Source organism: Eptatretus burgeri, chromosome 4 (assembly GCF_056783735.1).
Source record: "Eptatretus burgeri isolate ZD-2024b chromosome 4, Ebu_testis_v1, whole genome shotgun sequence".
Taxonomy (NCBI): domain Eukaryota; kingdom Metazoa; phylum Chordata; class Myxini; order Myxiniformes; family Myxinidae; genus Eptatretus; species Eptatretus burgeri.
Window position 1 is genome coordinate 10,895,601 of NC_140964.1, and position 23,189 is coordinate 10,918,789.

Consider the following 23,189-nt stretch of genomic DNA (forward strand, 5'->3'; position numbering starts at 1 on the left):
ACGACGAACATCAAGGGTGAGTTTGCAGTCAAAGAAACGCACGCACTCCGTTTGGAAAAGAAGCGCGGACAAAGCCGGTCCCTTAACATGTTAATATATAGATGATGTAATATTTGAACAGATTGCATCGCTTCCAGCATGAATCTTATATTCAACCTCACTTATACATTTCCAGTTAAAAGGGCGAGTTCATTTGATTTTGAGGAAGTTACAGATCCGGATCCTGCCCATCAGTGGGATCCAAAATGTAAACCATTCAGTCTGATGGAGGTACGTGCTCTGTCGAGTGCCGTTATTGTTAAATACATGGCTTTGTTACTCGCAAAGCCAGATAACCATGGGCCGTTTAGACAAGCTATTTATTCACCAATGTAAAGTAAACGTAGTTTTGAAAAACAACATGTATAAGCCCATCTGATTTTACTGACTGTCATGGAGTTGCCATGTCATGTTGCTTACATTTTCCCTCTTGTGGGAGTGCAAATTGCTCTTTCAAATCAAAACTTTTGCAGGATGTACATTTCAAAGAGGTTTTTACACTTCTTTTTTTGACCCTCAAATTATTTTTGGCCAAGCACCCAAATTTGATCCATCCTTAGCACCTGTGATGCCAAATCTATACAAGTGTGTGTGTGTGTGTGTGTGTGTGTGTGTGTGTGTGTGTGTGTGTGTGTGTGTGTGTGTGTGTGTGTGTGTGTGTGTGTGTGTGTGTGTGTGTGTGTGTGTGTGTGTGTGTGTGTGTGTGTGTGTGTGTGTGTCCTCTCCACAACTCCAAAACCATGAGACCGAGCAGGCTGAAACTTTACATGCATTCTAAGTAAACACCAAGGAAGTGCATGGCTGAAAATTGGGTGTTGGGTAAATTAAAATACCCATTTTGAAGATAATGAAGTGCCTTATTTAATTATATACCTTATCAGGTGCATCCTCAGTCACCGCTCTCTCTGGGATCTGATGGCTTATCCTGGGTAATCTCACTGGGATCTGAAGCCACCAAGTTTTTTTTTTTTTTTTTGGCCTACTCAACCATGCCTTGATTTGGAACTGGCCGCAACGATTTCTTAACCATGAAGTTTTTTTTTTTTTCTTCACCTTCCTCACTCATATTATCGAAGGCCTGTTCATCATATCTACGAATCGCTGGGTACATTGCAATGCTTATAAATGTCCGGAGATTCCAGCGTTCATGGCATTATTTCATTTCCACACATTCGATAATGTCGAGAATCTCTTAAATGAAGCTGAATTACAAAATTTAAGCTCCAGAATCGAACTTGGAAGCAGTTTTGACTGAAAAGGAAGTGTTAATTTGTCCAATTCGGACATATTTGACAATTTGGGGGTCTTCGGGAGGTGTGTTTTTAATATAACGGTTCAGTGATTGCTAATCGTGTGCCAAGCAAGCTGTTTCGTATAAATCATTGATTTGGAGTGCTTAAGCCACTTGGCAAGCATTGTACAATATTTGCACTGTCCCTGAATTTATCGATCGACTTGAACAATGTTCAGGGGTCACTCGCCTGCATTGGCCACGTGTTCTGTGGTGCAACAGGAGGTGGCTGGCTCGCTGAAAATGTGAAATTTTATTTTTCACGACATTACCCCTTTTTGTTCTTCCATGAAATGACCTGTCACTTCAGCATAGATAAATACAAATTGAAATTAAACGTTTTGTTTTTTAAAGTTTCTTCAACCGTTTCTTGGATTGCTTGGTGAAGCTGCTTGGCACGCATTCTTCAAGTTTCAATGGCAATACCGTGGTTCTATTCCAGAGGGAGGAAGGCAAAATAAATGATATGGTCACCATGAGTAAAAAATGCTTTCAGTTGTTAATTAATAAATCGCCACATCACAACAGGAAAGCCGAGAGGTATGCATGTTCACTCTGTGTGGCCTGGATTTGAATCCCGACCCAGCTATAAACTGTCATTCTGGTGTTTCACAGGCAGAGCGATTCATAAAGTGTGTGCCGTCTCTCGGATGGACGATAAACTGGGTGTCACATCTGCTGGAATCCCTCACTCCTCTTCCTCTTTCCCCCCTTCCCCTCTGCTTCTCCCTCCCAACCCTACACCCTCTCTCCCACCAACCTCTCCCCTCTCCCCTCTCCCCCTTTCCTCTCCACCCCTCTATCTCTCCCAACCCTCCCCCCTGCTCCCCACCCTTCCTCCCCTGTTGAGGGGACTGTAGCACATACAAATCAGATTTGGAGTGAGCCAACGGTAGGGATACAAAGGTCAATGCATGTACGAGCATTAATGCATTCAGGCAGACCTTTGCCAGGAAGATAGCGTGGGTTGTAAATGCTCCTGCCCAAGGTCTCAGAGTGTGTGTGTGTGTGTGTGTGTGTGTGTGTGTGTGTGTGTGTGTGTGTGTGTGTGTGTGTGTGTGTGTGTGTGTGTGTGTGTGTGTGTGTGTGTGTGTGTGTGTGTGTGTGTGTGTGTGTGTGTGTGTGTGTGTGTCGTTGATTGGTATCTGCATTTGTGGGTTTCAGAATGTGGAATGGAATCCTCCCAGAGCAGATTCAAAGCATCCACCTTCATTATGATAAAGGGTCACAATTCATGGACCAAGCTGTGAAGTTTTGTGTTCTCAAGGTTTTGTGCCGAGGGCTCTCTTCAGGATCGTTACTGAGCCCTGGACAGCTTCCAACTGTAGTTCGTTTGTAATAATATTCCCAGGGATGGTTTTTACTATCTCTGAGGTTCTTTGTTATAATTCCCCGAGCTCCAACTATCACTGGTACAACTTTGGCATTCTTCAGCTTCTAAGGTTGTTATCAATTCATGCTTGAGGTCTTGGTATTTGGTCATTTTCTTGATTTATGCATCGTAAAGTCCAAAATCACTGTGAGGAACACCTCAATCGGCAATCCCTTCTTCTCTTATTTTGCCGAAGTATGATATCTGGCCACAATACTTTGTTTTTGATGTTCACGCTCGATGGAATCATAAGGTCGGACATGAGCAGTACTTCCATGTTCCGATGAATTTTCTGGAACTGGGATATCAAGGTTTTTGCAGATGTGCCAGTGAATTACTTTACAAACTCTGTTGTGTTGTTGTGTGTAAAGTTGTTCTGAATTTTTTTTTTTTTTTTTTGTGTGTGTTTGATCAAAAAGCAGAACCTATCATCATTATCTTTGAAGAAGCCAACTCCACCCCTCATCTCTCTCCCTCTCCCTCTCCCTCTCCTTTCTCTTTCTCCTTTCTCTCTCCTCACATCCCTCCTCACATCCCTGCCTCCCGCAGTGAATAGCAGAGTTTGGTGAGGCATCACTCTCCCCCCCCCTTTCCAAGCTTCTCCACCATCCTCTCCCCTTCTCCTCCCTTCATTTTGTCCTATCGTCTCCCCTCCCTTCGTCCTCTCCTCTCCCCTTCCTTGGGCCTCTCCTCTCCCCTCCGTCCTCTCCTCTCCTCTGCCTTCCCTCTGTCCTCTCCTCATCTCCCTTCCCTCTGTCCTCTCCCCTCCCTTCCCTCTGTCCTCTCCTCTCCCCTCCCTTCCCTCTGTCCTCTCCTCTCCCCTCCCTTCCCTCTGTCCTCTCCTCTCCCCTCCCTTCCCTCTGTCCTCTCCTCTCCCCTCCCTTCCCTCTGTCCTCTCCTCTCCCCTCCCTTCCCTCTGTCCTCTCCTCTCCCCTCCCTTCCTTCTGTCCTCTCCTCTTCCTTCCCTTCCTTCTGTCCTCTCCTCTCCCTTCCCTCTGTACTGTCCTCTCCCTTCCCTCTGCCCTCTCCTCTCCCCTCCCTTCCCTCTGCCCTCTCCTCTCCCCTCCCTTCCCTCTGCCCTCTCCTCTCCCCTCCCTTCCCTCTGCCCTCTCCTCTCCCCTCCCTTCCATTCCCTCTGTCCTCTCCTCTCCCCTCCCTTCCCTCTGTCCCCTCCCTTCCCTCTGTCCTCTCCTCTCCCCTCCCTTCCCTCTGTCCTCTCCTCACCCTTCCCTCTGTCCTCTCCCCTCCCTTCCCTCTGTCCTCTCCTCACCCTTCCCTCTGTCCTCTCTCCTCCCTTCCCTCTCCTCTCCCCTCCCTCTTTCCTCTCCTCTCCCCTCCCTTCCCTCTGTCCTCTCCTCTCCCCAACCTTCCCTCTGTCCTCTCCTCTCCCCTCCCTTCCCTCTGTCCTCTCCTCTCCCCTCCCTTCCTTCTGTCCTCTCCTCTCCCTTCCCTCTGTCCTCTCCTCTCCCTTCCCTTCCCTCTGTCCTCTCCTCTCCTCTCCCCTCCCTTCCCTCTGTCCTCTCCCCTCCTCTCCCCTCCCTTCCCTCTGTCCTCTCCTCTCCTCTCCCCTCCCTTCCCTCTGTCCTCTCCTCTCCTCTCCCCTCCCTTCCCACTGTCCTCTCCTCTCCTCTCCCCTCCCTTCCCTCTGTCCTCTCCTCTCCTCTCCCCTCCCTTCCCTCTGTCCTCTCCCCTCCCTTCCCTCTGTCCTCTCCCCTCCCTTCCCTCTGTCCTCTCCCCTCCCTTCCCTCTGTCCTCTCCCCTCCCTTCCCTCTGTCCTCTCCTCTCCCCTCCCTTCCCTCTGTCCTCTCCTCTCCCCTCCCTTCCCTCTGTCCTCTCCTCTCCCCTCCCTTCCCTCTGTCCTCTCCTCTCCCCTCCCTTCCCTCTGTCCTCTCCTCTCCCCTCCCTTCCCTCTGTCCTCTCCTCTCCCCTCCCTTCCCTCTGTCCTCTCCTCTCCCCTCCCTTCCTTCTGTCCTCTCCTCTCCCTTCCCTTCCTTCTGTCCTCTCCTCTCCCTTCCCTTCCCTCTGTCCTGTCCTCTCCTCTCCCCTCCCTTGCCTCTGTCCTCTCCTCTCCACTCCCTTCCCTCTGTCCTCTCCTCTCCTCTCCCCTCCCTTCCTTCTGTCCTCTCCTCTCCCTTCCCTTCCTTCTGTCCTCTCCTCTCCCTTCCCTTCCCTCTGTCCTCTCCTCTCCTCTCCCCCTCCCTTCCCTCTATCCCCTCCTCTCCACTCCCTTCCCTCTGTCCTCTCCTCTCCTCTCCTCTCCCCTCCCTTCCCTATGTCCTCTCCTCTCCTCTCCCCTCCCTTCCCTCTGTCCTCTCCTCTCCTCTCCCCTCCCTTCCCTCTGTCCTCTCCTCTCCCCAACCTTCCCTCTGTCCTCTCCTCTCCCCTCCCTTCCCTCTGTCCTCTCCTCTGCCCTCCCTTTCCTCTGCCCTCCCCTCTCCCCTCCCCTCCCTCTGTCCTCTCCCCTCTCCTCCCCTCCCTCTTTCCTCTCCTCTCCCCTCCCTTCCCTCTGTCCTCTCCTCTCTCCTCCCTTCCCTCTGTCCTCTCCTCTCCCCTCCCTTCCCTCTGTCCTCTCCTCTCCCCTCCCTTCCCTCTATCCTCACCTCTCCCCTCCCTTCCCTCTGTCCTCTCCTCTCTCCTCCCTTCCCTCTTTCCTCTCCTCTCCCCTCCCTTCCCTCTGTCCTCTCCTCTGCCCTCCCTTTCCTCTGTCCTCCCCTCTCCCCTCCCTTCCCTCTGTCCTCCCCTCCCTTCCCTCTGACCACTCCTCTCTTCTCCCTTCCCTCTGTCCTCTCCTCTCTCTCCCTTCCCTCTGTCCTCTCCTCTCCTCTCCCCTCCCTCTTTCTTCTCCTCTCCCCTCCCCTCCCTCTGTTCTTCACTCTCACCTCCCTTCCCTCTGTCCCCTCCCTTCCCTTCCCTCTGTCCTCTCCTCTCTCCTCCCTTCCCTCTGTTCTCTCCTCCCTTCCCTTTGTTCTCTCCTCTCTTCCCTTTGTTCTCTCCTTTCCCCTCCCTTCCCTCTGTTCTCTCCTTTCCTCTCCCTCGCCTCTCTTCTTTCATTTCCCCTCTCTTCTCTTCTTTCCTCTCCCTTCCCTCAGTCTTCTCCTCTCCTCTTCCTTCCCTCTGTCCTCTGCTCTCCCCTCCCTCTGTCCACTCCTCTCTCCTCCCTTCCCTCTGTCCTCTCCTCCCTTCCCTTTGTTCTCTCCTTTCCCCTCCCTTCCCTCTGTCCTCTACCCTCCCTTCCCTCTGTCCTCTCCTCTCCTATCCTCTCCCCTCCCTCCCCTCGTCCTCTCCTCTCCCTTCCCTCTGTTCTCTCCTTTCCTCTCCCTCGCCTCTCTTCTTTCATTTCCCCTCTACTCTTCTTTCCTCTCCCTTCCCTCTGTCCTCTCCTCTCTACTCCCTGTCCTCTCTCCTCCCTTCCCCCTGTTCTCTCCTTTCCTCTCCCTCGCCTCTCTTCTTTCATTTCCCCTTTCTTCTCTTCTTTCCTCTCCCTTCTCTCTGTTTTCTCCTCTCCCCCCCCTTCCCTCTGTCCTCTCCTCTCCCCTCACTTCCCTCTGTCCTCTCCTCTCCCCCTCTCTCTCTGCCCTCTCCACTCCCCTCCATTGCCTCTGTGCTCTCCTCTCCCCTCCCTTCCCTCTCTAATTTCCTTTCCCCTCCCTTTCTCATCTCTTCTCTTCTCTCCTTTCCTTCCCTCTGTCCTCTCCTCTCCCCTCCGTTCCCTCTGTTCTCTCCCCTCCCCTCCCTTCCCTCTGTCCTCTCCCCTCCCTTCCCTTCCCTCTGTCCTCTCCCCTCCCTTCCCTCTCTCCTCTCCCCTCCCTTCCCTCTGTCCTCTCCTCTCCACTGCCTTCCCTCTGTTCTCTCCTCTCCCCTCCCTTCCCTCTGTCCTCTCCTCTCCTCTCACCTCCCTTCCCTCTGTCCTCTGCTCTCCCCTCCCCTGCCTTCCCTCTGTCCTCTCCTCTCCCTTCCCTCTGTTCTCTCCTCTCCCCTCCCTTCCCTCTGTCCTCTCCTCTCCCTCTGTCATCTCCTCTCCCCTGCCTTCCCTCTGTCCTCCCCTCTCCCCTCCCTTCCCTCTGTCCTCACCTCTCCCCTCCCTTCCCTCTGTCCTTTCCACTCACTCTCTCTGTCCTCTCCTCTCCCCAACCTTCCCTCTGTCCTCTCCTCTCCCCTCCCTTCCCTCTGTCCTCTCCTCTCCCCTCCCTTCCTTCTGTCCTCTCCTCTCCCTTCCCTCTGCACTGTCCTCTCCTCTCGCTTCCCTCTGCACTGTCCTCTCCTCTCCCTTCCCTCTGCACTGTCCTCTCCCTCCCCTCTGTCCTCTCCTCTCCTCTCCTCTCCTCTCCCCTCCCTTCCCTCTGTCCTCTCCTCTCCTCTCCCCTCCCTTCCCTCTGTCCTCTCCCCTCCCTTCCCTCTGTCCTCTCCCCTCCCTTCCCTCTGTCCTCTCCTCTCCCCTCCCTTCCCTCTGTCCTCTCCTCTCCCCTCCCTTCCCTCTGTCCTCTCCTCTCCCCTCCCTTCCCTCTGTCCTCTCCTCTCCCCTCTGCCCTCTCCTCTCCCCTCCCTTCCCTCTCCCCTCCCTTCCCTCTGCCCTCTCCTCTCCCCTCCCTTCCCTCTGCCCTCTCCTCTCCCCTCCCTTCCCTCTGCCCTCTCCTCTCCCCTCCCTTCCATTCCCTCTGTCCTCTCCTCTCCCCTCCCTTCCCTCTGTCCCCTCCCTTCCCTCTGTCCTCTCCTCTCCCCTCCCTTCCCTCAGTCCTCTCCTCACCCTTCCCTCTGTCCTCTCTCCTCCCTTCCCTCTCCTCTCCCCTCCCTCTTTCCTCTCCTCTCCCCTCCCTTCCCTCTTTCCTCTCCTCTCCCCTCCCTTCCCTCTGTCCTCTCCTCTCCCCAACCTTCCCTCTGTCCTCTCCTCTCCCCTCCCTTCCCTCTGTCCTCTCCTCTCCCCTCCCTTCCTTCTGTCCTCTCCTCTCCCTTCCCTCTGTCCTCTCCTCTCCCTTCCCTTCCCTCCCTTCCCTCTGTCCTCTCCCTCCCTTCCCTCTGTCCTCTCCCCTCCCTTCCCTCTGTCCTCTCCTCTCCTCCCTTCCCTCTGTCCTCTCCTCTCCCCTCCCTTCCCTCTGTCCTCTCCTCTCCCCTCCCTTCCCTCTGTCCTCTCCTCTCCCCTCCCTTCCCTCTGTCCTCTCCTCTCCCCTCCCTTCCCTCTGTCCTCTCCTCTCCCCTCCCTTCCCTCTGTCCTCTCCTCTCCCCTCCCTTCCTTCTGTCCTCTCCTCTCCCTTCCCTTCCTTCTGTCCTCTCCTCTCCCTTCCCTTCCCTCTGTCCTCTCCTCTCCTCTCCCCTCCCTTGCCTCTGTCCTCTCCTCTCCACTCCCTTCCCTCTGTCCTCTCCTCTCCTCTCCTCTCCCCTCCCTTCCTTCTGTCCTCTCCTCTCCTCTCCCTTCCCTTCCTTCTGTCCTCTCCTCTCCCTTCCCTTCCCTCTGTCCTCTCCTCTCCTCTCCCCTCCCTTCCCTCTATCCTCTCCTCTCCACTCCCTTCCCTCTGTCCTCTCCTCTCCTCTCCTCTCCCCTCCCTTCCCTCTGTCCTCTCCTCTCCTCTCCCCTCCCTTCCCTCTGTCCTCTCCTCTCCCCAACCTTCCCTCTGTCCTCTCCTCTCCCCTCCCTTCCCTCTGTCCTCTCCTCTGCCCTCCCTTTCCTCTGTCCTCACCTCTCCCCTCCCTTCCCTCTGTCCTCTCCTCTCTCCTCCCTTCCCTCTTTCCTCTCCTCTCCCCTCCCTTCCCTCTGTCCTCTCCTCTCTCCTCCCTTCCCTCTGTCCTCTCCTCTCCCCTCCCTTCCCTCTGTCCTCTCCTCTCCCCTCCCTTCCCTCTATCCTCACCTCTCCCCTCCCTTCCCTCTGTCCTCTCCTCTCTCCTCCCTTCCCTCTTTCCTCTCCTCTCCCCTCCCTTCCCTCTGTCCTCTCCTCTGCCCTCCCTTTCCTCTGTCCTCCCCTCTCCCCTCCCATCCCTCTGTCCTCCCCTCCCTTCCCTCTGTCCACTCCTCTCTTCTCCCTTCCCTCTGTCCTCTCCTCTCCCCTCCCTTCCCTCTGTCCTCTCCTCTCCTCTCACTTCCCTCTGTCCTCTCCTCTCCTCTCCCCTCCCTCTTTCCTCTCCTCTCCCCTCCCCTCCCTCTGTTCTTCACTCTCACCTCCCTTCCCTCTGTCCCCTCCCTTCCCTTCCCTCTGTCCTCTCCTCTCTCCTCCCTTCCCTCTGTTCTCTCCTCCCTTCCCTTTGTTCTCTCCTCTCTTCCCTTTGTTCTCTCCTTTCCCCTCCCTTCCCTCTGTTCTCTCCTTTCCTCTCCCTCGCCTCTCTTCTTTCATTTCCCCTCTCTTCCCTTCTTTCCTCTCCCTTCCCTCAGTCTTCTCCTCTCCTCTTCCTTCCCTCTGTCCTCTGCTCTCCCCTCCCTCTGTCCACTCCTCTCTCCTCCCTTCCCTCTGTCCTCTCCTCCCTTCCCTTTGTTCTCTCCTTTCCCCTCCCTTCCCTCTGTCCTCTACCCTCCCTTCCCTCTGTCCTCTCCTCTCCTATCCTCTCCCCTCCCTTCCCTCGTCCTCTCCTCTCCCTTCCCTCTGTTCTCTCCTTTCCTCTCCCTCGCCTCTCTTCTTTCATTTCCCCTCTACTCTTCTTTCCTCTCCCTTCCCTCTGTCCTCTTCTCTCCGTTCCCTCTGTCCTCTCCTCTCTACTCCCTTCCCTCTGTCCTGTCCTCTCTCCTCCCTTCCCCCTGTTCTCTCCTTTCCTCTCCCTCGCCTCTCTTCTTTCATTTCCCCTTTCTTCTCTTCTTTCCTCTCCCTTCTCTCTCTTTTCTCCTCTCCCCTCCCTTCCCTCTGTCCTCTCCTCTCCCCTCGCTTCCCTCTGGCCTCGCCTCTCCCCCTCTCTCTCTGCCCTCTCCACTCCCCTCCATTCCCTCTGTCCTCTCCTCTCCCCTCCCTTCCCTCTCTAATTTCCTTTCCCCTCCCTTTCTCATCTCTTCTCTTCTCTCCTTTCCTTCCCTCTGTCCTCTCCTCTCCCCTCCGTTCCCTCTGTTCTCTCCCCTCCCTCCCCTTCCCTCTGTCCTCTCCCCTCCCTTCCCTTCCCTCTGTCCTCTCCCTCCCTTCCCTCTCTCCTCTCCCCTCCCTTCCCTCTCTCCTCTCCCCTCCCTTCCCTCTGTCCTCTCCTCTCCACTGCCTTCCCTCTGTTCACTCCTCTCCCCTCCCTTCCCTCTGTCCTCTCCTCTCCTCTCACCTCCCTTCCCTCTGTCCTCTCCTCTCCCTTCCCTCTGTTCTCTCCTCTCCCCTCCCTTCCCTCTGCCCTCTCCTCTCCCTCTGTCATCTCCTCTCCCCTGCCTTCCCTCTGTCCTCCCCTCTCCCCTCCCTTCCCTCTGTCCTCACCTCTCCCCTCCCTTCCCTCTGTCCTTTCCACTCACTCTCTCTGTCCTCTCCTCTCCCCTCCCTTCCCTCTGTCCTCACCTCTCCCCTCCCTCTTTCCTCTCCTCTCCCCTCCCTCTGTCCTCTCCTCTCCCCTCCCTCTGTCCTCTCCTCTCCCCTCCCTTCCCTCTGTCCTCTCCTCTCCTCTCCCCTCCCTTCCCTCTGTCCTCTCCTCTCCTCTCCCCTCCCTTCCCTCTGTCCTCTCCTCTCCTCTCCCCTCCCTTCCCTCTGTCCTCTCCCCTCCCTTCCCTCTGTCCTCTCCCCTCCCTTCCCTCTGTCCTCTCCTCTCCCCTCCCTTCCCTCTGTCCTCTCCTCTCCCCTCCCTTCCCTCTGTCCTCTCCTCTCCCCTCCCTTCCCTCTGTCCTCTCCTCTCCCCTCCCTTCCCTCTGTCCTCTCCTCTCCCCTCCCTTCCCTCTGTCCTCTCCTCTCCCCTCCCTTCCCTCTGTCCTCTCCTCTCCCTTCCCTTCCTTCTGTCCTCTCCTCTCCCTTCCCTCTGTACTGTCCTCTCCCTTCCCTCTGTCCTCTCCTCTCCCTTCCCTTCCCTCTGTCCTCTCCTCTCCTCTCCCTTCCCTTCCCTCTGTCCTCTCCTCTCCTCTCCCCTCCCTTCCCTCTGTCCTCTCCTCTCCTCTCCCCTCCCTTCCCTCTGTCCTCTCCCCTCCCTTCCCTCTGTCCTCTCCCCTCCCTTCCCTCTGTCCTCTCCTCTCCTCTCCCCTCCCTTCCCTCTATCCTCTCCTCTCCTCTCCCCTCCTCTCCCCTCTATCCTCTCCTCTCCTCTCCCCTCCTCTCCCCTCCCTTCCCTCTATCCTCTCCTCTCCACTCCCTTCCCTCTGTCCTCTCCTCTCCTCTCCTCTCCCCTCCCTTCCCTCTGTCCTCTCCTCTCCTCTCCACTCCCTTCCCTCTGTCCTCTCCTCTCCTCTCCCCTCCCTTCCCTCTGTCCTCTCCTCTCCCCAACCTTCCCTCTGTCCTCTCCTCTCCCCAACCTTCCCTCTGTCCTCTCCTCTCCTCTCCCTTCCCTTCCCTCTATCCTCTCCTCTCCTCTCCCCTCCCTTCCCTCTTCCCTGTCCTCTCCCCTCCCTTCCCTCTCCTCTCCCCTCCCTCTTTCCTCTCCTCTCCCCTCCCTTCCCTCTGTCCTCTCCTCTGCCCTCCCTTCCCTCTGTCCTCCCCTCTCCCCTCCCTTCCCTCTGTCCTCCCCTCCCTTCCCTCTGACCACTCCTCTCTTCTCCCTTCCCTCTGTCCTCTCCTCTCCCCTCGCTTCCCTCTGTCCTCTCCTCTCCCCTCCCTTCCCTCTATCCTCAACTCTCCCCTCCCTTCCCTCTGTCCTCTCCTCTCTCCTCCCTTCCCTCTGTCCTCTCCTCTCCTCTCACTTCCCTCTATCCTCACCGCTCCGCTCCCTCTTTCCTCTCCTCTCCCCTCCCCTCCGTCTGTTCTTCACTCTCACCTCCCTTCCCTCTGTCCCCTCCCTTCCCTTCCCTCTGTCCTCTCCTCTCTCCTCCCTTCCCTCTGTTCTCTCCTCCCTTCTCTTTGTTCTCTCCTCTCTTCCCTTTGTGCTCTCCTTTCTCCTTTCCTCTCCCTCGCCTCTCTTCTTTCATTTCCCCTCTCTTCTCTTCTTTCCTCTCCCTTCCCTCAGTCTTCTCCTCTCCTCTTCCTTCCCTCTGTCCTCTGCTCTGCCCTCCCTCTGTCCACTCCTCTCTCCTCCCTTCCCTCTGTCCTCTCCTCTCTCCTCCCTTCCCTTTGTTCTCTCCTTTCCCCTCCCTTCCCTCTGTCCTCTCCCCTCCCTTCCCTCTGTCCTCTCCTCTCCTATCCTCTCCCCTCCCTTCCCTCGTCCTCTCCTCTCCCCTCCCTTCCCTCGTCCTCTCCTCTCCCCTCCCTTCCCTCTGTTCTCCTTTCCTCTCCCTCCCCTCTCTTCTTTCTTTTCCCCTCTCCTCTTCTTTCCTCTCCCTTCCCTCTGTCCTCTTCTCTCCCTTCCCTCTGTCCTGTCCTCTCTCCTCCCTTCCCCCTGTTCTCTCCTTTCCTCTCCCTCGCCTCTCTTCTTTCATTTCCCCTTTCTTCTCTTCTTTCCTCTCCCTTCTCTCTGTTTTCTCCTCTCCCCTCCCTTCCCTCTCTCCTCTCCTCTCCCCTCCCTTCCCTCTGTCCTCTCCTCTCCCCTCCCTTCCCTCTGTCCTCTCCTCTCTCCTCCCTTCCCCCTGTCCTCTCCTCTCTCCTCATTTCCCTCTGTCCTCTCCTCTCCCCTCTCTCTCTGCCCTCTCCACTCCCCTCCATTCCCTCTGTCCTCTCCTCTCCCCTCCCTTCCCTCTCTAATTTCCTTTCCCCTCCCTTTCTCATCTCTTCTCTTCTCTCCTTTCCTTCCCTCTGTCCTCTCCCCTCCCCTCCGTTCCCTCTGTCCTCTCCCCTCCCCTCCCTTCCCTCTGTCCTCTCCCCTCCCTTCCCTCTCTCCTCTCCGCTCCCTTCCCTCTGTCCTCTCCTCTCCACTGCCTTCCCTCTGTTCTCTCCTCTCCCCTCCCTTCCCTCTGTTCTCTCCTCTCTCCTCCCTTCCCTCTGTTCTCTCCTCTCTCCTCCCTTCCCTCTGTCCTCTCCTCTCCTCTCACCTCCCTTCCCTCTGTCCTCTGCTCTCCCCTCCCCTGCCTTCCCTCTGTCCTCTCCTCTCCCTTCCCTCTGTCCTCTCCTCTCCCTTCCCTCTGTCCTCTCCTCTCCCTTCCCTCTGTTCTCTCCTCTCCCTTCCCTCTGTTCTCTCCTCTCCCCTCCCTTCCCTCTGTCCTCTCCTCTCCCTCTGTCATCTCCTCTCCCCTCCCTTCCCTCTGTCCTCCCCTCTCCCTCCCTTCCCTCTGTCCTCACCTCTCCCCTCCCTTCCCTCTGTCCTCTCCTCTCTCCTCCCTTCCCTCTGCACTCTCCTCTCCCCTCCCTTCACTCTGTCCTCGACTCTCCTCTCACTTCCCTCTGTCCGCTCACTTCCCCTCCCGTCCCACTGTCCTCTCCCCTCCCTACCCTCTGCCCTCTCCTCTCCCCTCCATTCGCTCTGCGCTCTCCTCTGCCCTCCATTCCCTCTGTCCTCTCCTCGCGCCTCCCTTGCCGCTGCCCGCTCCTCTCCCCGCCATCCCCTCTGCCCTCTCCTCTCCCCTCCATTCCCTCTGCCCTCTCCTCTCCCCTCCCTTCCCTCTGCCCTCTCCTCTCCCCTCCATTCCCTCTGTCCTCTCCTCTCCCCTCCCTTCCCTCTGGCCCTCCCTTCCCTCTGTCCTCTCCTCTCCCCTCCCTTCCCTCTGTCCTCTCCTCTCCCTTCCCTCTGTCCTCTTTCCTCCCTTCCCTGTCCTCTCCCCTCCCTCTTTCCTCTCCTCTCCCCTCCCTTCCCTCTGTCCTCTCCTCTCCCCAACCTTCCCTCTGTCCTCTCCTCTCCCCTCCCTTCCCTCTGTCCTCTCCTCTCCCCTCCCTTCCTTCTGTCCTCTCCTCTCCCTTCCCTCTGTACTGTCCTCTCCCTTCCCTCTGTCCTCTCCTCTCCCTTCCCTTCCCTCTGTCCTCTCCCCTCCCTTCCCTCTGTCCTCTCCCCTCCCTTCCCTCTGTCCTCTCCTCTCCCCTCCCTTCCCTCTGTCCTCTCCTCTCCCCTCCCTTCCCTCTGTCCTCTCCTCTCCCCTCCCTTCCCTCTGTCCTCTCCTCTCCCCTCCCTTCCCTCTGTCCTCTCCTCTCCCCTCCCTTCCCTCTGTCCTCTCCTCTCCCCTCCCTTCCTTCTGTCCTCTCCTCTCCCTTCCCTTCCTTCTGTCCTCTCCTCTCCCTTCCCTTCCCTCTGTCCTCTCCTCTCCTCTCCCCTCCCTTGCCTCTGTCCTCTCCTCTCCTCTCCTCTCCTCTCCCCTCCCTTCCCTCTGTCATCTCCCCTCCCTTCCCTCTGTCCTCTCCCCTCCCTTCCCTCTGTCCTCTCCTCTCCCCTCCCTTCCCTCTGTCCTCTCCTCTCCTCTCCCTTCCCTCTGTCCTCTCCTCTCCACTCCCTTCCCTCTGTCCTCTCCTCTCCTCTCCTCTCCCCTCCCTTCCCTCTGTCCTCTCCTCTCCTCTCCCCTCCCTTCCCTCTGTCCTCTCCTCTCCCCAACCTTCCCTCTGTCCTCTCCTCTCCCCTCCCTTCCCTCTGTCCTCTCCTCTCCTCTCCCCTCCCTTCCCTCTGTCCTCTCCTCTCCCCAACCTTCCCTCTGTCCTCTCCTCTCCCCAACCTTCCCTCTGTCCTCTCCTCTCCCCAACCTTCCCTCTGTCCTCTCCTCTCCCCTCCCCTCCCTCTGTCCTCTCCTCTCCTCTCCCCTCCCTTCCCTCTATCCTCTCCACTCCTCTCCCCTCCCTTCCCTCTTCCCTGTCCTCTCCCCTCCCTTCCCTCTCCTCTCCCCTCCCTCTTTCCTCTCCTCTCCCCTCCCTTCCCTCTGTCCTCTCCTCTGCCCTCCCTTTCCTCTGTCCTCCCCTCTCCCCTCCCATCCCTCTGTCCTCCTCTCCCTTCCCTCTGTCCACTCCTCTCTTCTCCCTTCCCTCTGTCCTCTCCTCTCCCCTCCCTTCCCTCTGTCCTCTCCTCTCCTCTCACTTCCCTCTGTCCTCTCCTCTCCTCTCCCCTCCCTCTTTCCTCTCCTCTCCCCTCCCCTCCCTCTGTTCTTCACTCTCACCTCCTTCCCTCTGTCCCCTCCCTTCCCTTCCCTCTGTCCCCTCCCTTCCCTTCCCTCTGTCCTCTCCTCTCTCCTCCCTTCCCTCTGTTCTCTCCTCCCTTCCCTTTGTTCTCTCCTCTCTTCCCTTTGTTCTCTCCTTTCCCCTCCCTTCCCTCTGTTCTCTCCTTTCCTCTCCCTCGCCTCTCTTCTTTCATTTCCCCTCTCTTCTCTTCTTTCCTCTCCCTTCCCTCTGTCCTCTCCTCTCCCCTCCCTTCCCTCTGTCCTCTCCTCTCCCCTCCCTTCCCTCTGTCCTCTCCTCCTCTCCTCTTCCCTCTGTCCTCTCCTCTCCCTTCCCTTCCTTCTGTCCTCTCCTCTCCCTTCCCTTCCCTCTGTCATCTCCTCTCCCCTCCCTTCCCTCTGTCCTCTCCTCTCCCCTCCCTTCCCTCTGTCCTCACCTCTCCCCTCCCTTCCCTCTGTCCTCTCCTCTCTCCTCCCTTCCCTCTGTCCTCTCCTCTCCCCTCCCTTCCCTCTGTCCTCGACTCTCCTCTCACTTCCCTCTGTCCTCTCCTCTCCCCTCCCTTCCCTCTGTCCTCTCCTCTCCCTTCCCTCTGCCCTCTCCTCTCCCCTCCATTCCCTCTGCCCTCTCCTCTCCTCTCCTCCCTTCCCTCTGTCCTCTCCTCTCCCCAACCTTCCCTCTGTCCTCTCCTCTCCCCTCCCTTCCCTCTGTCCTCTCCTCTCCTCTCCCCTCCCTTCCCTCTGTCCTCTCCTCTCCCCTCCCTTCCCTCTGTCCTCTCCTCTCCCCTCCATTCCCTCTGTCCTCTCCTCTCCCTCAACCTTCCCTCTGTCCTCTCCTCTCCCCTCCCTTCCCTCTGTCCTCTCCTCTCCTCTCCCCTCCCTTCCCTCTGTCCTCTCCTCCTCTCCCCTCCCTTCCCTCTGTCCTCTCTCCTCCCTTCCCTGTCCTCTCCCCTCCCTCTTTCCTCTCCTCTCCCCTCCCTTCCCTCTGTCCTCTCCTCTCCCCAACCTTCCCTCTGTCCTCTCCTCTCCCCTCCCTTCCCTCTGTCCTCCCCTCCCTTCCCTCTGTCCACTCCTCTCTTCTCCCTTCCCTCTGTCCTCTCCTCTCCCCTCCCTTCCCTCTGTCCTCTCCTCTCCTCTCACTTCCCTCTGTCCTCTCCTCTCCTCTCCCCTCCCTCTTTCCTCTCCTCTCCCCTCCCCTCCCTCTGTTCTTCACTCTCACCTCCCTTCCCTCTGTCCCCTCCCTTCCCTTCCCTCTGTCCCCTCCCTTCCCTTCCCTCTGTCCTCTCCTCTCTCCTCCCTTCCCTCTGTTCTCTCCTCCCTTCCCTTTGTTCTCTCCTCTCTTCCCTTTGTTCTCTCCTTTCCCCTCCCTTCCCTCTGTTCTCTCCTTTCCTCTCCCTCACCTCTCTTCTTTCATTTCCCCTCTCTTCTCTTCTTTCCTCTCCCTTCCCTCAGTCTTCTCCTCTCCTCTTCCTTCCCTCTGTCCTCTGCTCTCCCCTCCCTCTGTCCACTCCTCTCTCCTCCCTTCCCTCTGTCCTCTCCTCCCTTCCCTTTGTTCTCTCCTTTCCCCTCCCTTCCCTCTGTCCTCTACCCTCCCTTCCCTCTGTCCTCTCCTCTCCTATCCTCTCCCCTCCCTTCCCTCGTCCTCTCCTCTCGCTTCCCTCTGTTCTCTCCTTTCCTCTCCCTCGCCTCTATTCTTTCATTTCCCCTCTACTCTTCTTTCCTCTTCCTTCCCTCTGTCCTCTTCTCTCCGTTCCCTCTGTCCTCTCCTCTCTACTCCCTTCCCTCTGTCCTGTCCTCTCTCCTCCCTTCCCCCTGTTCTCTCCTTTCCTCTCCCTCGCCTCTCTTCTTTCATTTCCCCTTTCTTCTCTTCTTTCCTCTCCCTTCTCTCTGTTTTCTCCTCTCCCCTCCCTTCCCTCTGTCCTCTCCTCTCCCCTCACTTCCCTCTGTCCTCTCCTCTCCCCCCTCTCTCTCTGCCCTCTCCACTCCCCTCCATTCCCTCTGTCCTCTCCTCTCCCCACCCTTCCCTCTCTAATTTCCTTTCCCCTCCCTTTCTCATCTCTTCTCTTCTCTCCTTTCCTTCCCTCTGTCCTCTCCTCTCCCCTCTGTTCCCTGTGTTCTCTCCCCTCCCCTCCCTTCCCTCTGTCCTCTCCCCTCCCTTCCCTTCCCTCTGTCCTCTCCCCTCCCTTCCCTCTGCCCTCTCCTCTCCCCTCCCTTCCCTCTGCCCTCTCCTCTCCCCTCCATTCCCTCTGTCCTCTCCTCTCCCCTCCCTTCCCTCTGTCCCCTCCCTTCCCTCTGTCCTCTCCTCTCCCCTCCCTTCCCTCTGTCCTCTCCTCTCCCCTCCCTTCCCTCTGTCCTCTCTCCTCCCTTCCCTCTCCTCTCCCCTCCCTCTTTCCTCTCCTCTCCCCTCCCTTCCCTTCCCTCTGTCCTCTCCTCTCCCCAACCTTCCCTCTGTCCTCTCCTCTCCCCTCCCTTCCCTCTGTCCTCTCCTCTCCCCTCCCTTCCTTCTGTCCTCTCCTCTCCCTTCCCTCTGTACTGTCCTCTCCCTTCCCTCTGTCCTCTCCTCTCCCTTCCCTTCCCTCTGTCCTCTCCTCTCCTCTCCCCTCCCTTCCCTCTGTCCTCTCCCCTCCTCTCCCCTCCCTTCCCTCTGTCCTCTCCTCTCCTCTCCCCTCCTTCCCTCTGTCCTCTCCTCTCCCCTCCCTTCCCTCTGTCCTCTCCTCTCCTCTCCCCTCCCTTCCCTCTGTCCTCTCCCTCCCTTCCCTCTGTCCTCTCCCCTCCCTTCCCTCTGTCCTCTCCCCTCCCTTCCCTCTGTCCTCTCCCCTCCCTTCCCTCTGTCCTCTCCCCTCCCTTCCCTCTGTCCTCTCCTCTCCCTTCCCTCTGTCCTCTCCTCTCCCCTCCCTTCCCTCTGTCCTCTCCTCTCCCCTCCCTTCCCTCTGTCCTCTCCTCTCCCTTCCCTTCCTTCTGTCCTCTCCTCTCCCTTCCCTTCCCTCTGTCCTCTCCTCTCCTCTCCCCTCCCTTGCCTCTGTCCTCTCCTCTCCTCTCCTCTCCTCTCCCCTCCCTTCCCTCTGTCATCTCCCCTCCCTTCCCTCTGTCCTCTCCCCTCCCTTCCCTCTGTCCTCTCCTCTCCCCTCCCTTCCCTCTGTCCTCTCCTCTCCTCTCCCTTCCCTCTATCCTCTCCTCTCCACTCCCTTCCCTCTGTCCTCTCCTCTCCTCTCCTCTCCCCTCCCTTCCCTCTGTCCTCTCCTCTCCTCTCCCCTCCCTTCCCTCTGTCCTCTCCTCTCCCCAACCTTCCCTCTGTCCTCTCCTCTCCCCAACCTTCCCTCTGTCCTCTCCTCTCCCCTCCCTTCCCTCTGTCCTCTCCTCTCCTCTCCCTCCCTTCCCTCTGTCCTCTCCTCTCCCCAACCTTCCCTCTGTCCTCTCCTCTCCCCAACCTTCCCTCTGTCCTCTCCTCTCCCCTCCCTTCCCTCTGTCCTCTCCTCTCCTCTCCCCTCCCTTCCCTCTATCCTCTCCACTCCTCTCCCCTCCCTTCCCTCTTCCCTGTCCTCTCCCCTCCCTTCCCTCTCCTCTCCCCTCCCTCTTTCCTCTCCCCTCCCTCTTTCCTCTCCTCTCCCCTCCCTTCCCTCTGTCCTCTCCTCTGCCCTCCCTTTCCTCTGTCCTCCCCTCTCCCCTCCCTTCCCTCTGTCCTCCCCTCCCTTCCCTCTGTCCTCTCCTCTCCTCTCACCTCCCTTCCCTCTGTCCTCTGCTCTCCCCTCCCCTGCCTTCCCTCTGTCCTCTCCTCTCCCTTCCCTCTGTTCTGTCCTCTCCTCTCCCTTCCCTCTGTTCTCTCCTCTCCCCTCCCTCCCCTCTGTCCTCTCCTCTCCCTCTGTCATCTCCTCTCCCCTCCCTTCCCTCTGTCCTCCCCTCTCCCCTCCCTTCCCTCTGTCCTCACCTCTCCCCTCCCTTCCCTCTGTCCTTTCCACTCACTCTCTCTGTCCTCTCCTCTCCCCTCCCTTCCCTCTGTCCTCACCTCTCCCCTCCCTCTTTCCTCTCCTCTCCCCTCCCTCTGTCCTCTCCTCTCCCTTCCCTCTGCCCTCTCCTCTCCCCTCCATTCCCCCTGTCCTCTCCTCTCCCCTCCCTTCCCTCTGTCCCCCCCCTTCCCTCTGTCCTCTCCTCTCCCCTCCCTTCCCTCTGTCCTCTCCTCACCCTTCCCTCTGTCCTCTCTCCTCCCTTCCCTCTCCTCTCCCCTCCCTCTTTCCTCTCCTCTCCCCTCCCTTCCCTCTGTCCTCTCCTCTCCCCAACCTTCCCTCTGTCCTCTCCTCTCCCCTCCCTTCCCTCTGTCCTCTCCTCTCCCCTCCCTTCCTTCTGTCCTCTCCTCTCCCTTCCCTTCCTTCTGTCCTCTCCTCTCCCTTCCCTCTGCACTGTCCTCTCCCTTCCCTCTGTCCTCTCCTCTCCCTTCCCTTCCCTCTGTCCTCTCCTCTCCTCTCCCCTCCCTTCCCTCTGTCCTCTCCTCTCCTCTCCCCTCCCTTCCCTCTGTCCTCTCCTCTCCTCTCCCCTCCCTTCCCTCTGTCCTCTCCTCTCCTCTCCCCTCCCTTCCCTCTGTCCTCTCCCCTCCCTTCCCTCTGTCCTCTCCCTCCCTTCCCTCTGTCCTCTCCTCTCCCCTCCCTTCCCTCTGTCCTCTCCTCTCCCCTCCCTTCCCTCTGTCCTCTCCTCTCCCCTCCCTTCCCTCTGTCCTCTCCTCTCCCCTCCCTTCCCTCTGTCCTCTCCTCTCCCTTCCCTTCCTTCTGTCCTCTCCTCTCCCTTCCCTCTGTACTGTCCTCTCCCTTCCCTCTGTCCTCTCCTCTCCCTTCCCTTCCCTCTGTCCTCTCCTCTCCTCTCCCTTCCCTTCCCTCTGTCCTCTCCTCTCCTCTCCCTTCCCTTCCCTCTGTCCTCTCCTCTCCTCTCCCCTCCCTTCCCTCTGTCCTCTCCCCTCCCTTCCCTCTGTCCTCTCCCCTCCCTTCCCTCTGTCCTCTCCCCTCCCTTCCCTCTGTCCTCTCCTCTCCTCTCCCCTCCCTTCCCTCTATCCTCTCCTCTCCTCTCCCCTCCTCTCCCCTCTATCCTCTACTCTCCTCTCCCCTCCTCTCCCCTCCCTTCCCTCTATCCTCTCCTCTCCACTCCCTTCCCTCTGTCCTCTCCTCTCCTCTCCCCTCCCTTCCCTCTGTCCTCTCCTCTCCTCTCCCCTCCCTTCCCTCTGTCCTCTCCTCTCCCCTCCCTTCCCTCTGTCCTCTCCTCTCCCCAACCTTCCCTCTGGCCTGTCCTCTCCCCAACCTTCCCGCTGTCCTGTCCTCTCCTCTCCCTTCCCTTCCCTCTATCCTCTCCTCTCCTCTGCCGTCCCTTCCCTCTTCCCTGTCCTCTCCCCTCCCTTCCCTCTCCTCTCCCCTCCCTCTTTCCTCTCCTCTCCCCTCCCTCTTTCCTCTCCTCTCCCCTCCCTTCCCTCTGTCCTCTCCTCTGCCCTCCCTTCCCTCTGTCCTCCCCTCTCCCCTCCCTTCCCTCTGTCCTCCCCTCCCTTCCCTCTGACCACTCCTCTCTTCTCCCTTCCCTCTGTCCTCTCCTCTCTCCCTCGCTTCCCTCTGTCCTCTCCTCTCCCCTCCCTTCCCTCTATCCTCACCTCTCCCCTCCCTTCCCTCTGTCCTCTCCTCTCTCCTCCCTTCCCTCTGTCCTCTCCTCTCCTCTCACTTCCCTCTGTCCTCACCTCTCCGCTCCCTCTTTCCTCTCCTCTCCCCTCCGTCTGGTCTTCACTCTCACCTCCCCTCCCTCTGTCCCCTCCCTTCCCTTCCCTCTGTCCTCTCCTCTCTCCTCCCTTCCCTCTGTTCTCTCCTCCCTCCTCTTTGTTTTCTCCTCTCCTCCCTTTGTGCTCTCCTTTCTCCTTTCCTCTCCCTCGCCTCTCTTCTTTCATTTCCCCTCTCTTCTCTTCTTTCCTCTCCCTTCCCTCAGTCTTCTCCTCTCCTCTTCCTTCCCTCTGTCCTCTGCTCTCCCCTCCCTCTGTCCACTCCTCTCTCCTCCCTTCCCTCTGTCCTCTCCTCCCTTCCCTTTGTTCTCTCCTTTCCCCTCCCTTCCCTCTGTCCTCTACCCTCCCTTCCCTCTGTCCTCTCCTCTCCTATCCTCTCCCCTCCCTTCCCTCGTCCTCTCCTCTCCCTTCCCTCTGTTCTCTCCTTTCCTCTCCCTCGCCTCTCTTCTTTCATTTCCCCTCTACTCTTCTTTCCTCTCCCTTCCCTCTGTCCTCTTCTCTCCGTTCCCTCTGTCCTCTCCTCTCTACTCCCTTCCCTCTGTCCTGTCCTCTCTCCTCCCTTCCCCCTGTTCTCTCCTTTCCTCTCCTTCGCCTCTCTTCTTTCATTTCCCCTGTCTTCTCTTCTTTCCTCTCCCTTCTCTCTGTTTTCTCCTCTCCCCTCCCTTCCCTCTGTCCTCTCCTCTCCCCTCACTTCCCTCTGTCCTCTCCTCTCCCCCTCTCTCTCTCTGCCCTCTCCACTCCCCTCCATTCCCTCTGTCCTCTCCTCTCCCCTCCCTTCCCTCTCTAATTTCCTTTCCCCTCCCTTTCTCATCTCTTCTCTTCTCTCCTTTCCTTCCCTCTGTCCTCTCCTCTCCCCTCCGTTCCCTCTGTTCTCTCCCCTCCCCTCCCTTCCCTCTGTCCTCTCCCTCCCTTCCCTTCCCTCTGTCCTCTCCCCTCCCTTCCCTCTCTCCTCTCCCCTCCCCTCCCTCTGTCCTCTCCTCTCCACTGCCTTCCCTCTGTTCTCTCCTCTCCCCTCCCTTCCCTCTGTCCTCTCCTCTCCTCTCACCTCCCTTCCCTCTGTCCTCTGCTCTCCCCTCCCCTGCCTTCCCTCTGTCCTCTCCTCTCCCTTCCCTCTGTTCTCTCCTCTCCCCTCCCTCCCCTCTGTCCTCTCCTCTCCCTCTGTCATCTCCTCTCCCCTCCCTTCCCTCTGTCCTCCCCTCTCCCCTCCCTTCCCTCTGTCCTCACCTCTCCCCTCCTTCCCTCTGTCCTTTCCACTCACTCTCTCTGTCCTCTCCTCTCCCCTCCCTTCCCTCTGTCCTCACCTCTCCCCTCCCTCTTTCCTCTCCTCTCCCCTCCCTCTGTCCTCTCCTCTCCCTTCCCTCTGCCCTCTCCTCTCCCCTCCATTCCCCCTGTCCTCTCCTCTCCCCTCCCTTCCCTCTGTCCCCTCCCTTCCCTCTGTCCTCTCCTCTCCCCTCCCTTCCCTCTGTCCTCTCCTCACCCTTCCCTCTGTCCTCTCTCCTCCCTTCCCTCTCCTCTCCCCTCCCTCTTTCCTCTCCTCTCCCCTCCCTTCCCTCTGTCCTCTCCTCTCCCCAACCTTCCCTCTGTCCTCTCCTCTCCCCTCCCTTCCCTCTGTCCTCTCCTCTCCCCTCCTTCCTTCTGTCCTCTCCTCTCCCTTCCCTTCCTTCTGTCCTCTCCTCTCCCTTCCCTCTGTACTGTCCTCTCCCTTCCCTCTGTCCTCTCCTCTCCCTTCCCTTCCCTCTGTCCTCTCCTCTCCTCTCCCCTCCCTTCCCTCTGTCCTCTCCTCTCCTCTCCCCTCCCTTCCATCTGTCCTCTCCTCTCCTCTCCCCTCCCTTCCCTCTGTCCTCTCCTCTCCTCTCCCCTCCCTTCCCTCTGTCCTCTCCTCTCCTCTCCCTCCCTTCCCTCTGTCCTCTCCCCTCCCTTCCCTCTGTCCTCTCCCCTCCCTTCCCTCTGTCCTCTCCCCTCCCTTCCCTCTGTCCTCTCCTCTCCCCTCCCTTCCCTCTGTCCTCTCCTCTCCCCTCCCTTCCCTCTGTCCTCTCCTCTCCCCTCCCTTCCCTCTGTCCTCTCCTCTCCCCTCCCTTCCCTCTGTCCTCTCCTCTCCCTTTCCCTTCCTTCTGTCCTCTCCTCTCCCTTCCCTCTGTACTGTCCTCTCCCTTCCCTCTGTCCTCTCCTCTCCCTTCCCTTCCCTCTGTCCTCTCCTCTCCTCTCCCTTCCCTTCCCTCTGTCCTCTCCTCTCCTCTCCCTCCTCCCTTCCCTCTGTCTTCTCCTCCCTTCCCTCTGTCCTCTCCCCTCCCTTCCCTCTGTCCTCTCCCCTCCCTTCCCTCTGTCCTCTCTCCTCTCCTTCCCCTCTGTCCTCTCCTCTCCTCTCCCTCCTTCCCTCTATCCCCCTCCTCTCCTCCCCTCCTCTATCCTCTCCTCTCCCTCTCCTCCCTTCCCTCTATCCTCTCCTCTCCACTCCCTTCCCTCTGTCCTCTCCTCTCCTCTCCCCTCCCTTCCCTCTGTCCTCTCCTCTCTCTCCTCTCCCCTCCCTTCCCTCTGTCCTCTCCTCTCCCCAACCTTCCCTCTGTCCTCTCCTCTCCCCAACCTTCCCTCTGTCCTCTCCTCTCCTCTCCCCTTCCCTTCCCTCTGTCCTCTCCTCTCCTCTCCCCTCCCTTCCCTCTTCCCTGTCCTCTCCTCCCCTTCCCTCTCCCTCCTCTCCCTCCCTCTTTCCTCTCCTCTCCCTCCCTTCCCTCTG

General features: G+C 58.6%; 1 protein-coding gene across 1 annotated transcript in view; it reads right to left on the reverse strand.

Moving 5' to 3' along the window:
- The window catches only part of LOC147027470 (uncharacterized), a 97,003-nt gene that overhangs the window by 14,533 nt on the left and 59,281 nt on the right, over positions 1 to 23,189 (reverse strand). The window lies entirely within an intron of this gene.